At 39.4% G+C, this 14,461-nt stretch overlaps 1 protein-coding gene across 3 annotated transcripts in view; it reads right to left on the reverse strand.

Moving 5' to 3' along the window:
• Positions 1 to 13,726, reverse strand: part of ATG4C (autophagy related 4C cysteine peptidase) — a 100,275-nt gene extending 86,549 nt beyond the window's left edge. For 2 of the 3 annotated variants that reach the window (XM_025288568.3, XM_025288567.3), the window contains exon 1: positions 13,583 to 13,726. The gene's annotated coding sequence lies outside the window, so the exon portion shown is untranslated. Of the gene's footprint in view, positions 1 to 13,535 lie in introns of all 3 variants that reach the window. The other variant, XM_025288566.3, reaches the window with a different exon arrangement.
• Between the last annotated feature and the right edge of the window lie 735 nt (positions 13,727 to 14,461).

Genomic DNA, 14,461 nt, shown 5'->3' on the forward strand with positions numbered 1-14,461 from the left:
ATTCTAGAAAGTAGGGAAAACCACTAGGCCATTCAGCTGAGACTAATTTCCTACAATTAAACAGTGGAAGTGATAAATAGATTTAAGGGATTAGATCTGATAGACTGCCTGAAGAACTATGGACGGAGGTTCGTAATAGTGTACAGGAGGTGGTGATCAAAACTATCCTCAAGAAAAAGAAATGCAAAAAGGCAAAATGGTTGTCTGAGGAGGCCTCACAAATAGCTGAGAAAAAAAAAGAAGCAAAAGGCAAGGGAAAAAAAGGAAAGTTATACCCATCTGAATACAGAGTTCCAAAGAATAGCAAGGAGAGATAAGAAAGCCTTCCTAAGTGATCAATGCAGAGAAATAGAGGAAAACAATAGAATGGGAAAGACTAGAGATCTCTTCAAGGAAACTAGAGATACCAAGGGAATATTTCATGCAAAGATGGGTACAATAAAGGACAGAAATGGTAGGGACCTAACAGAAGCAGAAGATATTAAGAAGAAGTGGCAAGAATACACAGAACTGTACAAAAAAGATCTTCATGACCCAGATAACCAGGATGGTGTGATCACTTACCTAGAGCAAGACATCCTAGAATGCAAAGTCAAGTGGGCCTTAGGAAGCATCACTACGAACAAAGCTAGGGGAGGTGATGGAATTCCAGTTGAGCTATTTCAGATCCTAAAAGATGATGCTGTGAAAGTGCTACACTCAATATACTAGCAAATTTGGAAAACTCAGCAGTGGCCTCAGGACAGCAAAAGGTCCATTTCCATTCCAATCCCAAAGAAAGTAAAAGTGCAAGTCACTCAGTTGCGTCCAACTTTTTGTGACCCCATGGACTATACAATTTTCGAAGCCAGAATACTGGAGTGAGTAGCCTTTACCTTCTCCCAAGGTTGGGGATCCCCAACTTCTCCCCCAAGTTGGGGATCTTCCCAACCCAAGGATCAAACCCAGGTCTCCTGTATTACAGGCAATTATTTCCAGCTGAGCCACAAGGGAAGCCCATCCCAAAGAAGGGCAATGCCAAAGAATGTTCAAACTAGTGCACAATTGCACTCATTTCACATGAGTCACCAAGGTAATGCTCAAAATCCTCCAAGCTAAGCTTCAACAATATATGAACCGAGAACTTCCAGATGTATAAGCTGGATTTAGAAAAGGCAGAGGAGCCAGAGATCAAATTGCCAACATCCAGTGGGTGAGAGAAAAAGCAAGAGAATTCCAGAAAAACGTCTACTTCTGCATCACTGACTTTGCTAAAGACTTTGTGTAGATCACAACAAACTGTGGAAAACTCTTCAAGAGATGTGAATACCAGACCATCTTACCTCCTAAGAAACCTGTATGCAACTCAAGAGGAACCAGACGCGGAACAACAGACTGGCTCAAAATTAGGAAAGGAGCACATCAAGGCTGTATATTGTCATGCTGCTTACTTAAATTACATGCAAAGTACATCATGCGAAATGCCAGGCTGGATGGAAGCACAAGCTGGAATCAAGACTGCCAAGAGAAATATCAATAACCTCAGATATGCAGATGACACCACCTTTATGGCAGAAAGTGAAGAGGAACTAAAAAGCCTCTTGATGAAAGTGAAAGAGAGTGAAAAAGCTGACTTAAAACTGAACATTCAAAAAAATAAGATCATGTCATCCCATCCCATCACTTCATGGCAAATAGATAGGGATAAAGTGGAAACAGTGACAGACTTTATTTTCTTGGGCTCTAAAATCACTACAGATGGTGACTGCAACCATGAAATTAAAAGATGCTTGCTCATTGGAAGAAATGCCATGACAAACCTAGACAGCATATTAAAAACCAGAGACATTACTTTGCCAACAAAAGTCCGTCTAGTCAAAGCTACGGTGTCTCAGGTAATCACGTATGGATGTGAGAGCTGGACAATAAAGAAGGTTGAGCGCTGAAGAATTGATGCTTTCTAACTGTGGTGTTAGAGAAAACTCTTGAGAGCCCCTTGAACTGCAAGGAGATCAAACCAATCCTAAAGGAAATTAATCCTGAATATTCATTGGAAGGACTGATGCTGAAGCTGAAACTCCAATACTTTGACCACCTGATGCAAAGCACCAACTTATTGGAAAAGACCCTGATGCTAGAAAGACTGAAGGCAAAAGGAGAAGGGGGTGGCAGAGGATTAGATGGTTAGGTAGCATCACTGACTTGATGGCCATGAATTTAAGCAAACTCTTGGGAGACAGTGAAGCACAGGGGCTTCCCTCACAGCTCAGTCAGTAAAGAATCTGCCTGGAATACAGGAGAGCCAACTCCTTAGAAAAGAACCTGATTCTGGGGAGGACTGAAGGCAGGAGGAGAAGAGGATGACAGAGGACGAAATGGTTGGATGGCATCACCGACTCAATGGACATGAGTTGAGAAAGCTCCGGGAAGTGGTGAAGGACAGGGAAGCCTGGCATGCTGCAGTCCATGGGTCAGAAAGAGTCGGACACGACTGAGTGACTGAACGACAGCAATGAGCTGTATCAAGTGCCAGTAGGCAAAAGCCTTCACCTGTGCAGCATAGAGTATTACTTGTTCACAGACTATAAAGTCATCATGATAACTAACCTAGATGGTTAAAGGCTACAATAAGAACTTTTAATGTTATCTGGGCTGTCTTAAGCATTCCTTGATCTTATATCTAAGAAGAACACAATATTGACTATGGTTTGATTTGTTGCTGTTCAGGTGCTAAGTTGTGTCTGACTCTTTCGACCCAATGGACTGCAGTGCGCCAGGCTTCCCTGTCCTTCACTATCTCCAGGAGTTTGCTCAGATTCATGTCCATTGAGTCAGTGATGCTATCTAACCCTCTCATCCTCTGCTACTCTCTTCTCCTTTTGCATTATGTCAGTAACTCAGTAACCTCTGATGACTCCAAGATAACTATGAATGCTTGCAGCCTCCATACTTAAAATGCAATTTTGCAGCTATTAAGTACACAGTCTACATATAAGAAATAATATACTGCTGCTGCTGCTAAGTCGCCTCAGTCATGTCCGACCCTGTGCGACCCCAGAGACGGCAGCCCACCAGGCTTCCCCGTCCCTGGGATTCTCCAGGCAAGAACACTGGAGTGGGTTGCCATTTCCTTCTCCAATGCATGAAAGTGAAAAGTGAAAGTCAAGTCGCTCTGTCATGTCCAACCCTCAGCAACCCCATGGACTGCAGCCTTCCAGGTTCCTCCGTCCATTGGATTTTCCAGGCAAGAGTACTGGAGTGGGGTGCCATTGACTTCGGTCAAGTCATTTAATCAACAAAATAAACGTAACCGCTATAAAAACTCAAGGACGTCAGAATCTTAGCATTAAAGGGGAACTTAAAGCATCTAGGAACTATTAAGTAGTAATATTAATAGTCATGGGCATTTTCCCACCCAATACACTCCAATCTACCAGTAGCTTCTCCTAATTCTATCTTCCACATTTTGGGTGGGAGCAGTTGGAGAAGGCAATGGCACCCCCCAATCCAGTACTCTTGCCTGGAAAATCCCATGGGCGGAGGAGCCTGGTAGGCTGCAGTCCATGGGGTCACTAAGAGTCGGGCACGAAAGAGCGACTTCACTTTCACTTTTCACTTTCATGCATTGGAAAAGGAATTGGCAACCCACTCCAGTGTTCTTGCCTGGAGAATCCCAGGGACGGGGGAGCCTGGTGGGCTGCCGTCTCTGGGGTCGCACAGAGTCGGACACGACTGAAGCGACTTAGCAGCAGCAGCAGCAGTGAAAGAAAATGTGTAAGTTAAAAAAAATAATCACTCTTCTCCCAGGAATCTGATCTGCTCTCTGGTTTGGACTTATTAATCACTAATCAGGTTCATCCACTCATACAGCAGCACAATTTCCTTTAGAACAACCTTGCCAAGTGCATTCAACCAGTCTCTGAGTGAACACTCCTAAGACAGGGAACTCAGTATATAATGAGCTTTGTACTGAGCTGAATATACAGCTATAAGTTTAAAAGTTTGATAATATTTTAAACTATTCTCTATTCTCTACTAACATAATGAGTTCCTTGGACAGCAAGGAGATTAAACAAATCAATCCTAAAGGAAATCAATCCTGAACATTCACTGGAATGGCTGATACTCAAGCTGATGCTCCAATACTTTGGCCACCTGAAGCCAAGAGCCAATTCACTGGAAAAAATCCTGATGCTGGGAATGATTGAGAACAGGAGGAGAAGGGGACAACAAAGGATGAGATGGTTGGATGGCATTACTGACTCAATGGACATGAGTTTGAGCCAACTCCAGAAGATAATGAAGGACAGGGAAGCCTGGCGTGCTGGAGTTCATGGAGTCACAAGGAGTCGAGACAACTTAGTGACTGAACAACAACAACAATTCTAAACACCTACACTTGTTTGAATGACATATAAAACCAAAAGTCTCTGTCCTGATAATTTCCACTAACAGTTCCTAGTTGTGTTTTCTGAAATCAATCCCTCTTCCATTTGACAGCCCATCAGAAAGTTTAAGACAAACTTCCTGGGCTCCCCTCATGGTCGAGTGGTTAAGAATCAGCCTGCCAATGCAGAGGACATAGGTTCGAGCCCTGCTCTGGGGAGATCCCACATGCTGGGAGGCAACTAAGCCCCTGCAACACAACTGCTGAGCGTGCGTTCTAGAGCCCGCATGCCACAACTACTGAAACCTGGGCACCTAGATCCTCTGCTGCTCAACGAGACAAGCCACCAAATGAGAGGCCGGTGAAACACAGCTAGAGAGTAGCCCCAGCTCTCCACAACTAGAGAAAGCCCTTGAGCAGCAGCGAACACCCAGTGCAGCCAAAAATAAATCTTAAAGAAAAAAAAGACATACTTCTTGTTCCTCACCCCACCCCATCATCTCTTTTCACTTTCAATATTCTTAATTCCTTCAGTTAGTCAGAGGATTGTTATATGAGTGGTAACGAGTGCCTCAATCAGGGCGCTGGTAAGGGGATAAGGAATAAGGAGATACAAGCAAGAAACTGAGATGGCAGAATGAGCAACATCGTATATGAATATTTATATGCCCACATACAGGAGAGAGACTAAAGTGACTGAGATTTCAGGTCTGATGTCTAAGAGGATAATGATACTATTAACAGAAAAGGGGAACTCGGGGATAAAAAGCTAAAGAAAGATGGGGGATTCAGTGTGAGACACAGTGATTTTGAGATTTGTAACAAACAAATTTGGATAAGATCTCCTCTAAGTCCCATTCCATTAGATGCTTTTGTCAAGGAAAAGATGCAACCATATTATTCAAACTAGAAATTACATATCATATAAACACAAAGCATCATATTTATTCATTCATCCAGTATTGCAGTGCTCACTTCTGTAAGGCACTATAGGAAATACAATAAGCACAAAACCCAGTTCCTGTCCCCATTAACCCGGCATTTTAATCAGCAAGATGTTTATAACTAATCAGAACGCAAGACTGAATATGGCGGTTATGTCTCACATTAGAAATATAAAATGCTCAATTATTAAGAGAAATATTTTTTCCCTTTCCAGTGAGAATATTCACACATGAAAAGGCATTCTTTAAATATGAAGGACAAGGACTTATATAATATCTTTCTATTCTGGGTATAAATACAGGAAAACACTAGCCATAGTTTTTAGGAGTGAGTTAAAGCACCCTGAACAATTATATCTATTGTTAAAGATTAATGCTTGAATTGTATTATCAGTCAAAAGAAGAGCATTGTTTAAAATGTTCACAAACACAATTGTTCTGGCTTACAACTGGGATTGTTTGATGTCATTTTTCTCAACATTTTTAATTTTAAATAATAAAAAAATAACACCAGTTTGAAAATAGAGCTATGAGTTTAAAGCCTTATAAAGATAAAAACTGTATATTCTCTAACTATTCTAGAGTTTCCTATTACTATATATTATGATATCATTTTAAATTATTATGTCTACTTTAGTAGTTTTACTGATAACCAATTTTACAGGAAATCTATTAAAAAGTAGTTTAGTAAGAACTTAACTATATTTTAAATTGATAATATAATCACAGAAAAAATAATTCAAATAACTCTGAACATCTACTTTGACTATACATCTTTAGAGGGATATATTCCAAGGACATAAACTGGCAAAGAAATCTTTACTTGGTAAATCTGTTGTAGGAGGGAGTATCAGTATAGTAATTCCAAAACTAGTGTGTGTGTGTGTGGTATGTGTGTGTGTACTCGTGCGTGCATGCTTAGTCTCTCAGTCATGTCTGACTTTGCGACCCCATGGACTGTAGCCTGCCTGAGTCCTCTGTCAATGGAATTCTCCAGGGCAAGAATACTGGAGAGGGTTGCCATGCCCTCCTCCAGGCATATATGTGTGTAAGACAGAGTAAATATAAATGAGTAAATATATTAATATGGCTAAGAATCAGAATTCTCCCTGTAGGAAAAGGGAGACACAAATATAAACTGAGGGAAGGTAAAGTTGAGCTCTGTGGTTTTGAACTTGAAGGTATCCTATAAAATCATGATTTTTTTTATAACGTGTGTGTGTGTGTGTGTCCATTTAAAGGGCCCAAAAGCAACGATACTCCAGTAGTAATGAGTTTTTTCAATGCCCAAATTTTGGTTTCTAAGTACCATTTTCCACTAAAATGAACAAGGGTGCTGGAGGTAAAAAGGGTGGTAAAAGTGTTGATTCCAAGCCTCAAGCAGAGAATAGATAAGGTAAGCCTGCAACATTTATTGTACAAAAAAGGAAGAAGGTGCCCAAATACCAATATGGACATATACAAAGGTCACAGGAACTACTTTGAAGGGACTAATCAAATTTGAGATAACTCAATCATCAAAAGAGAATAATGCTAACATGGGCTTCCCTGGTGGCTCAGTGGTAAGAAACCACCTGTCGATGCAGGAGACATGGGTTCAATCCCTGATCCAGGAAGACTCAACATGCTGCGAGTAACTAGGCCTGTACACCACAACTACTGAGCCTGTACTCTAGAGCCCAGGAGCTGCAATTACTGAGCCCACGTGCTACAACTACTGAAACCTGTACACCCTAGGGCCCATGTTCCACAACAAGAGAAGCCTCTGCAATGAGAAGCCCACTTGGCAAACTACAGAAAAGCCTGCGCAGCAGTGAAGACCCAACACAGCCATAAATAAACTAAGTAATGTAATTATTTTTTAAAAGAATAATGGTAACAGATCATCACACTGGATAAATTTTTTCAAAAGGAATTGTTGGGTACACAGTGAAACTAAAAAGAAAAGGAGAAGGAATATATCTTCTTTCGAGAGATAGTCAACCAACACATGTAGATAGAATGAGAGAACTGGAAAACCATTATTTGCAAACCACCATGCCATGGTTGATTCAGAAAAGGCTCATCTATGGTTACTAAAACCACTGTTACAGAAAAAAGTTAATAGAAAACAGAATATCCAATGATAAAGTAACACCTCCAGAGATTAATTATTAAATACAAAACAGAAAAGATATCTTTAGAATGTAGGAATCTGTCTCACCTAAGCGGTCAAGCTTAACATCACCAAAAACTTACAAATTATCATTATATTACTCTTGATGTAATCAAACGAAAAGTTTACAATAACTACCATATAATAACAATCTTAGGGGAAAAAAACACATAGCCTGAAACTGTGAGGAAACAATCAAATTTATTTTGTGAGACATTCTACATACAACTGGCCTGGACTTTTCAAAACTGTCAAAGTCTTGAAAGACCAAAAAAAGAAAAAGGAAGGAAGACAGGAGGAAAAAGATGAGGATTGTTCTAGATAAAACAGAGAGATGTGACAACTAAATACAGTTTATAATCTCCTCTTAAATTTAATATTTTTCTCCTGAAAAGTTATAAGGGAAATTACTGGAACATTTGGATAAATTTCAATTTTTTTCATATGGCCTGTACATTAGGTTAATATTATCAAATCAAATAGCATTATAGTTATGTTAAGAGGATGTCCTAGATCTTAGGAGATGCATGACAAAATATTTAGGAAGACAGTGTCATGATGTTTCTACTTTACTTCCAAATGGTCCAACAAGAAAAAAAAAGTGTGCATTTATGTGTGTGCTTCCAGGTGGCACTAGTGGTAAAGAATTCACCTGCCAATGCCAGCAGACGTAAAAGATGTGAGTTCCATCCCTGGGTTGAGAAGATCCACTGGAGGAAGAAATGGCAACCTGCTCCAGTATTCTCATCTGGAGAAACCCATGGACAGAGGAGCCTGGTGGACTATAGCCCAGGGGGTGACAAAGAGTTGGATACACTAAAGTGACTAAGTGCATGTATGTGTGTGTGTGTGTGTGCACATGCTAGAGAAAAAGCAAACAAGCCATAATGCTAACAACAAGTGAATCTAGGTGAAGGATATATAGGTATTGTATTACTCTTTCAACTTTTTTTATAGGTTTATAACTTTCAAAAGAAAGTAAGTTGGGGGAAAAAAGAAGGATGGAAATTAAACTGACGTTAGAGCAGCTGATCAGATTTTATAACATTTAACTACTTCTTCACCCTATCCATAAGACCTAAAAGCCAATAAAAGTTCAGAAAGGTTGGACTAAAAATAAAAGTAGTAATTTTAACAAATAATAAGTAATTACAAGCCAATCCATCGTTAATTTCCAATTATAGCTGTTGCTGTTGTCATTTAGTTACTAAGTCATATCCAACTCTTTTGCAACCCCATGGACCATAGCCCACCAGGCTCCTCTATCCATGGGATTCTTCAGGCAAGAATACTGGAGTGGGTTGCCATTTCCTTCTCCAGGGGATCTTCCCAACTCAGGGATCAAATCTGAGTCTCCTGCATTGGCAGGCAGATTCTGGTGAGAATTCTGGGAAAGATGACATGTGCTAACTCATTTAGGATGAGTAATGGTGAATAAACAAAAGTTTTCTTATATTTTCCCCAAATCCAAATATGACTACCAAACAAGAGATCTAAAAAAGGAACTCTAAAATTAAAACATTGTTCAGAAATCCAGATGATCTCAGACACAACATCACTATAATGATAATCATAACAATAACAAAACAAACTCTGTACTGGGAATTTTGTTAACCTATGCACACATCCCATCTCATTTAATCTTCACAACAACTCTTTAAGCCAGGTATTATTGTTATACTCATTTTATAGATTTAAAAACTAACAAAGGCTAAATGCTGCAAGATTATACTGCTACAAAATAGCAAAACACACCTTGAATCCAGGCAACCTGACTCCAAGCCCAAGCTTTTTGCTCTGTACTCTCTACAGCTTTTTACTATGAAATATAACTTTTAAATAACCAACTGTATTGATCCAATATCTACCAAAAATTACATAAAGGAGTCATTTCAGAAAAAATCAAAAGCATTCCCTAAAACACTTTTATGTTTATATATACACCAACTGAAGTTAGAATTTAACCAGATGCCCAATTTATTGCCAAACCCCAAGTGAAAATAAAGATGATATATAGCTTTATTACTCAGTTATCTATTCATATATATGGTTGAATATGTTACATAAAAATTCAAAACAAATTCCAATATTTTTCCAAAGGCCTTCATCTAGAACTTCCTCCCTGCCCACTCAAGAAAAATAATACTGAAAAAACTTATTTCAGGTACACTATTTCTCAAATATACTTAAACAATGACATAAAAGGAAAAAAAGAATAATTAAGACATTAACCTTTAACACCAATGCCACAGTGAAAACAAAGCATGTCCCCCCCAAACCCAGTCATCTTACACTGTTTTCTGTTTCATGAATTGTACCACAATCCATCTAGTTAAACAAGCCAAAAAATCTAGTGGTGGCCAGTGGCACCTTTCTCTCCCTCATTTCTCATACCCAATTAATCACCAAATTCCACACCTAAACATCTCTAAAACCCCTCCAGTTTTATCTTCACCATCACTTTGTCTAAGGTATTATCGTCTCTTATATGGCCTCTTCTCATCTACACTATCTTCTCTAAGTTTTTCTTCTGTATAACATCTAGTCTTTTTTCATAAAACTTAACAAACAACTGCACCTGTACCTTTTTTGATGGAATATTTATGTCTGCCTTCCCTCGTACATTTTGTGTGGTAGAGACACTACTTACTCATCACCATATCACCATGGCCTAGAAAAGTGCCTAGTAAATAAATATATAAATGCTAAATGATTGAATGCATGTCAAAGATTACAAACTTATTTAGAAATAGTCCCAAAAAATTAAGTAGTTATAAGGTTCACTAACCATTATAAGGAGTACTTTATTTCATCATTTCTAGATCACACATTGTTACATTTCATTTTTTTTATTTTTATATCTTTAACTCCAAAACTGGATACATCTTATAGTCAACAATCTCTGTATGCTTAATTGGCAATCTTTTTCTTTCATAGCAGTTCATAAAATAATGGCACATCTTGAAATAAAATAAACAAGGGGGAAAAAAACCTCATGATTTGATGAAACAGGTAAATCTGGCTCACTCAGTTCAAACCTGGTAGGCTAACCTCCCTTTTCCATTGGCTACTGTGCTACTGCCATATTCAATAATTAACAGGGCCTACTGGTTCTTTCACCAACAGCTATCAAATCAATTCCTTTCCTTAAGTCCCAGAATAATGACACAACACCTATCTAATTCCACGTTGCCTGCTGAGTTCTTGCCCTAGCTTCATTCATTTAAATATTTGCTTCAAATTCAACCAACACTGTGCACCTATATGCAAAGAACTGAAGATACCAAACAGTCCAGCTATATGTGCTTTCCACTAATCTCTCTCTTATAATTCAGAATTTTGCTCATTTTATGCCTCAAACTGGAACTACTTTCCTCCCAATTTCTATCTACAAAATTCCTACTCAATACTTTAGCTCTAAATCATATTTCATGTTCATGAAATATCCCCTAGTTAATCTTTCAACCTTAACATTTTAAAACAGATGAAATCTAATGCATATTGGTTGGATTTTCTTTACCATTTGAGCCACAAGGGAAGCCCCCCATATTGGTTGTATTTTCTGTTTCCTGAAGGCAAGGTTTACATGTCATACAATTTGATAGAGTGTAAGCTCCCTAAAAGAAGGGATTTTTGTCTCTTTTGTTCACTGTTATATTCCCTGCACCTAGAAAGGTATCTGGTACATAATAGCTGCTTAGTATCTACTGAATTAATGCTCTCTAGTATGCAGTCAAGAAGCAACAGTTAGAATCAGACATGAAACAAAATTGGGAAAGGAGTATGTCAAGGCTGTATACTGTCAGCCTGCTTATTTAACTTAAATGCAAAGTACAGCCAAAGCTCCATTACTTTGGCCACCTGAAGCAAAGAACTGACTCATTGGAAAAGACCCTGAGGCTGGGAAAGATTGAAGACAGAAGGAGAAGAGGACACCAGAGGATGAGATGGTTGGATGGCATCACCGACTCGATAGATATGAGTTTGAGTGAATTCCAGGAGACAGTGAAGGATGGGGAAGCCTGGCATGTTGCAGACCACGTGGTCGCAGAGTTGGATACGACTTGGCGACTGAACAACAATAATATACTCCAGGGTACAGAACAAATCTTTGCAGCTGTAGTAAGAGGGAAGAGTCAAAAGGAACTGGACTAAATGAGTTGAACTCCTTGGGCTTCAGCTTCTTCATCTGCTAAATGTAAATAATACTCAATAGCACACTGAGTTGTTATAATGATTCAATGCAATAATGCTTTAAAGCATCTAGTACAGAGCTGAGGACAAGAGGATGCTCTCAGTAAATGTTTTGATGATAGTGTGACAACAGTTAAACAGTAAGAAGCATTCAATAAACGCCTATTAAATGAATAAAATCTCAGGAAAAATATTAAGTTTGAGCAATGTCTAACCTCATCATTTATTCAATAAAGAATTCATGAGTGAATTAATTCTGAAATATTATATGCACATTCACCCTCAATCTTAAGCATGGTTGAAACCATTTCTGATTAATTAGGAATAACCCCACCAAGTAGACAGTGTACAAGTATTAATATTTATACTTTACTGACACATAGAGATTATATTTGATTCCTAAAGAAGAACAATAATTTTATTATTAGAGTAGTAAAATACTGAGAATAAAAGAAAGCTGCAGTTACTGAAGTTACATGGTCCCCAGAAAGCCGAGAAGTACAAAAGTTTCTGTCTACAAAACACTAGTGAGTAATAAATTATATAAAGCAGTTTTACCAGCTCTATCAAAATATATATAAATATGTGATAAACAATCACAACAAATAAACTCTTCAATATATTTGCATTCAATTTTACAGGGGAAAAAAGAGGATCAGTTAAAATGAGCTTTAAACTCTTTTTACAAACCTATATTTCTTATATTGGCTACTTTTTAACTTTAAACAGTTCCCAGAATTTTACAGTGAGATTATTAATTCAACATAGCATCAGATTACTGAACTAATTAGAAACTCTCCCTTGTTCAGGGAAGACACTTTATTACTTTGTAAATTGGTATATACACAAACTTTTCCTTTCAAAGCTTTTCCAATCCCTCTGGGTACTTTCAATGACTCACGATCTAATCACCAATCATAAACAACAAAGGAGGAAAGAGCTATTGTGTCTATCTACTATTAATTGTGTTTATCTGCTATTAATTGACATAAAATCATCGCAAAAATTCCACTGGGGACGTATGTCTTGAGTAGGAAAAGAGAAAAAGATCCCATCTAAGTATTTCAGATACAAGGAGCTCTAGGAGGAGGTATTCTCCTCTAACCATGGGGTAGCAGTAACCCCTTGTGGGAAAATAATCAAAACAAACCGAAAACGTAAGCCAAAGAGATCTTAAGTATAAACTCCATAGAGTCACGTTTAGCTGATAGTTGACGTCTCTCGTATTCACCAGTCATCATAACGATGTATTTGAACCTCCAACCTAAAAAAGCCCTGAGATGTGGATGGAGGTGGAAGGGTTGAGGATGAGTAGGAACCAAATAGAGTGAGTAAACTGTTAAGGTCTGGATGGAAAAGCATTAAGATATTCAGGCAAATGTATTAAGTGTCTGAAGCAGTAACAAAGGCCTAAAAAGGGATAAAGGAGTGAGGAATGAGAAGATTAAGATCTTGAGGATCTGATTTGGGGGGGTTTTTTCTTCTTCTTTTTTTTTATCGGAGAGAAATAGGGAAGGAGCTAAATAGATGCAAGAACTGAGGAGAAAAGAGATCGTGCCTGAAACACCTAAAAAACACCTAAGAAAACCCTCTAGAGGAGGGGAAACAGCTGCCCACAGGAAGGCTTACGGTTAGTTAGCGCTGGAGCCCAGGAAGGGCAAGGAGTCAGAAAAATGGTACCAGAAAGGAGAGATGAGGGTGACGCCAAAACCCTCAGAGAGCCGAAAAGGTTGTTCACAGGGTTTCCACTGAGGGCAAGACAACACCCGCCTCTTCCTCAAGGAACCCGATCTTTCGAGGGGACCAGAGACTCTAAGTCCCAACCTTCTCCTGAGGCTAGCAGAGTCAGGAGAAGAACCTCAAGTCGCTCCCTCACCAAAAAGAGAACTGAAGAAGTGTAAACAATGTGCAGGAGCCACCAACCGGGAAATATTCCAGCTCCAGCAGCAGCCTCCCCAAAAGCAGCGCGCATACAAGCCGACTCTCCGACCTCAGCAACGCAGCCACAGGCACCTCGAGCTCCCCGGCCACCGTAGTCAGAGAAACGCCCCACCCCACCCCCTTCAAACCTAGTAGGTCAGCCACTTCCGGGGCATTAAAGCCTATTGATTGGCGGCAGCAATAGCCAGACCAATGGCAAGACCCTGATGCTGGGAAAGATTGAAGGCGGGAGAAGAAGGGGACGACAGAGGATGAGATGGTGGGATGGCATCACCGACTCGATGGACATGAGTTTGAGTAAACTCAGGGAGTTGGTGATGGACAGGGAGGCCTGGCGTGCTGCAGTCCAAGCGGTCGCAAAGAGTCGGACACGACTGAGCAACTGAACTGAACTGAAATGTGCAATAGCCATAGCGACAGGCCCCTAATCTATTTACTTCATCCATCCTTTTTTCGCTCCAAGCCACCAATATAGCAAGCACAGAACCAAGGGAAAGTATCCACCTATAAGCGGTGTCTCTGATAGACAAAACATCATTCCTGCCTTGAGTTCGTGTTGAACAGACTTCAACTCCCAGCGTGCCGTGAACACCACGCCCTCTCCTCTAACGCGGGAACTACAAGATCCAGCATGCACTGTGCCGTTTATTTCTCACTCTCCCCGAAACACCCGCAGACCCCAAAAGCGCTTTCTGAAGACTCACTAAATCCTTTAGATTAATATAGACCTTTCTACCGAGCTCCACTTTGGTATAAAATACAAGTATTTCTTTTCTTTTTGTGAAAGTATTCTGAAGGGACTATAGGTAAATGCTTATAAAATATCAAGGAATGTGTGCTTTCATTTTCCATGTTTATTTT

Source organism: Bubalus bubalis, chromosome 6 (assembly GCF_019923935.1).
Source record: "Bubalus bubalis isolate 160015118507 breed Murrah chromosome 6, NDDB_SH_1, whole genome shotgun sequence".
In the NCBI taxonomy this organism is placed as follows: Eukaryota; Metazoa; Chordata; class Mammalia; order Artiodactyla; family Bovidae; genus Bubalus; species Bubalus bubalis.